The sequence below is a fragment of the Mytilus californianus genome, unplaced genomic scaffold (genome assembly GCF_021869535.1).
Source record: "Mytilus californianus isolate M0D057914Y unplaced genomic scaffold, xbMytCali1.0.p SCAF_5, whole genome shotgun sequence".
Lineage (NCBI taxonomy): Eukaryota > Metazoa > Mollusca > Bivalvia > Mytilida > Mytilidae > Mytilus > Mytilus californianus.
Genome location: NW_026262701.1, coordinates 18,083,095 through 18,087,268, shown reverse-complemented (window position 1 = coordinate 18,087,268; position 4,174 = coordinate 18,083,095).

Below are 4,174 nucleotides of genomic sequence, written 5' to 3'. Positions count from 1 at the left end.
TTCTCCTGATACGTATACATGACATACATTGTGTTCTAGTTATACCTGTTTGGATACTATATGGATCTACTATAAACATGTATTTCTACTTGTATCCATCTGATGAGTTTAGCCTTTTTCAACGGATTTTTATAGTTTGTTTTAATGTTGTACTGTTACACCAATGTCCCAGGTTAGGGGGGGGGGGGGGGGGTTGGCGCCTTCAAACTAGTTTAACCCCGCCACGTTCTGTATGTCCCTATCTCAAGTGAATTCAGTGGTTGTCGTTTGTTGCTTTGTATCATATTTGTTTTTCGTTCATTATTATGTACTTAAATTAGGCAATTAGTTTTCTCGTTTGAAGTGTTTTACATTTGTCATTTCGGGGCTTGTTATAGCTGACTATGTGGTATGGATTTGCTCATTGTTGAAGGCCGTACGGTGACCTATATTTGTTAATTTCTGTGTCATTTTGTCTCTTGTGGAGAGTTGTCTCATTGGCAATCATACCACATCTTCTTATTTTTATATGCACTTTTATGTTGGTGCTATAATGCATTCCACGTCATTTGAGGTGATATTTTTGTTAATGATAGCGTCCCAATGATGATCCATAACATCCTTGTTCAAATCAGTTAGTTTTATGATACTTTCTGATTATTACACCATAATTATTTTGATTCTTTTTGTGTTTACAATAGTTGTTGTGCAATGCTTAAGAAGCGTATTAATACTTTCAACAAACGATCCGTACTCTGACAAATAATCGTTTTTTCCACAGTTTAAGCGTATATAAATTTTAAATTAAGTAATTTTCAATGATGATTACACTATATTTTGGTTGTGGACATTTCCATTCTATAATGCTGATGTGTTGGTAATGAGCTACTTTATACGGCTAGATGTTGTTTAAAACGCATTTAAACACTAATCTTATATGTAATCTTGAAATGAAAAAAAAAAGTGAAAATGTATATCAAAAAGAAAAATACGAATAAAATAATTGTACACACGAAAAGTTTTAAGACGACCAATCGCTCCACTATTCCGCCTGTTTTAATACAATGCCCTTTATATCATATATGTATGTACGAATGTATCATAACTGGGAAATATAAAATGTTTTATTAATATTTGGGTGGTCAATCACGGTTCAAACTATTCTCCATAAGCGTCAAAGAGTAACATAAAATTTTCTAACATTGCTTGCGATCGTTTTTATCGAGATAAAATATTGCTGTTTAAGCAGGCATTTGTCCTTGGCCGGAGGCCCTATTCTTGTTCCTTTAAAACTGCCAAAATTTAAGCACTCGAAAGTATTTGTCATCTAATGAACAATTGATATGACCTCCGAAGACTGCCAATAGCTGTCTTATTGGACCTGGATATGGACGTGCACAATTTTATTGATGACATTTCCCAGTTCCAGTTCTGTTTGATTTCATATCATGGATAGAAAATAAAGTTAATAAAACGTTTTACCTGTATAAGAATGATTGTTTTGCTAGACGAATCAGTCAACGAATCGGTCTTTTTGACTAATTTGTCTGATTTCATTTTTATCTGACACGGACATTTTGATCTTATATACGGAACCAATCTCCAAATGAAGTCACGTTATAAGGTCGCCAGAATACGGATTGAAATAATGTTTTGCAAGATTAATCTAGAAAGAGCACTTCAAATGCACACTATTAATAAAGTGTCATTGTTATCTGAAAACACAACTTTTAAACAGCGAAGTTTGTTTTTTGTTTAACAAAATTGAATCAAACTTCCTGTTAATTCCGATATAGTGTTCAGTAGTTTCATTTTTAAAATGCATACTTCATTTTTCTTAACTGTACTGTCAAAATCATACCAAATTGTGTTTTCATCAAATTTATCTATTGGTTTGGAAAATCGATACATTGTTTAATTCCTGTAAATAAACTCATCATAGATACCAGGATTATTAGGTGCGAGTGTGAAGATGAACTTAAGCATAGATATATACTCTGACATTTCCTTGTATTAGCGTTTTAAAACTATACGCGTACTGAAAGATTCCGTTTGACTGCTTAATGTGTAATTGCTCTCCAAGTTAGGACGTACAATGCTTTCCCCCTTGTTTGTAAAGTGCCAAGCTGCCTGCACACTCAACACTGGACATGACTTAAAAAAAAACAAGATGGAAAACAATCAAGCTTTTTGGAAAAGGGCAGATCACATAATGCATACAAGTTGTTTTTATCTCTTCATAATAATAGGTGGTTGGAAAAAATTAACCTTTGTCATAATTACTATGTAAAACAATATATGATATACTTATTATGTCTAGTAATGTTGATATTATTAATATTGTTGTATAGTTTAAATGAAACTTTCATTCTTGCAAAAGTGATCGTCAGTGTTTTCAAAAATGATTTTCCTTTTCTATTGATTTAAACCACTAATATAGTGACTGATGTAGTCTCTGTTTTCTCGGTACGAAAATGTTTAGGATCTACAGGATTTGCAATGGAAGGAAGTACTCAGCATTTTCATGTCATTGTTGTACTGACATAGCAGTGTACATCACCAAGCGATGTTAAGGAGCACCTGAGATTAACCCCAGTTTTGATTGGGTTTGTGTTGCTCAGTATTTAGTATTCTATCTCGCTTTTTGAATATTGTTATTTGTCTTTTGGGCGTTTTTCGGTTTTTTTGTCATGGCGTTGTCTGTTTGTTTTTCGACTTTTGAGTTTTATAATTCCTTTGGAACCTTTCGCCTCTCTGTTGCCATGGTATTAACAAGAGATTTTTCTGCAACATGTTTAGTGATTAGAATTCGTGGTTGTTCATAATTAGGATCTCATTTCTTTATTATTATGAGGCTGACTTCATACAGAAACTTCTTAGGAAGAAATATAAAAAGTTAGCAATATCCTTTAACTCTACGTTCCGCTATATAGATGATGTTCTCTCACTAAATAATACAAAATTTGGTGACTATGTTGAACGAATTTATCCCATCGAACTAGAGATAAAGGATACTACAGATATAGTTAAGTCTGCCTCATATCTTGACTTACATCTAGAAATTGACAATGAGGGTCGGTTGAAAAACAAAACTTTACGACAAAAGAGATGATTTCAGCTTCCCAATTGTGAACTTTCCATTTCTATGTAGCAACATTCCAGCAGCGCCTGTATACGGAGTATATATCTCCCAATTGTATGATATTCCCGGGCTTGTGTTTCCTATCATGATTTTCTTGATAGAAGATTGCTGCTCACAAGGAAGCTATTAAACCAAGAGTTCCAAATGGTGAAGTTGAAATCATCCCTTTGTAAATTTTACGGACGCCATCACGAGTTGGTTGACCGTTATGGAATAACCGTTTCACAGATGATATCGGATATGTTCCTTATGTCGTTACTACAATACCCTTCCCTTTTCACGAATGTGACTTACCGAATTAGACTATTTACCGGATTTGTAATAAAATAAGCAACACGACGAGTGCCACATGTGGAGCAGGATCTGCTTACCCTTCCGGAGCACCTGAGATCACCCCCAGTTTTTGGTGGGGTTCGTGTTGCTTAGTCTTTAGTTTTCTATGTTGTGTCATCTGTACTTTTATTTGTTTGTTTGTCCTTTTATTTTTGGCCATGGCGTTGTCAGTTTGTTTTCGATCTATGAGTTTGACTGTCCCTCTGGTATCTTTCGTCCTTCTTTTGCATCTTGAGCTTACAAAAAGTATGAATTTTTCTAAAAATGATCAACTACCTGACATGTATTTACCACTGTAAATGTAATCCTACTGGCTCAACTATTATCAATCACACGAAACTGCCAAGGTTTGCTAACAGCTAACTCAAAATACTTTAAAAAAGTTATCTTATATCATATCACAAAAGATATCTAATTTCAATATGTGTTATAATTGATCCTTTCTTGCAGTGGTTTCCTAACACCAATAAATGAAAATAATACTTTAAGAATTGTGTGCATCCGAAGTGCCTTTCTGGATCTTCTTTCATCAGGAACACTCAAATCAAGCATTTGAAAACTGCTATTAAAGTAACAAGGCTTATGATTTGTTACAAGGCTTATGATTTGTTGTAAGGCTTATCATTTGTTACAAGGCTTATGATTTGTTACAAGGCTTATCATTTGTAACAAGGCTTAATATTTATTACTCAAGACGTGCGTTTCGTATTTATGAGATTC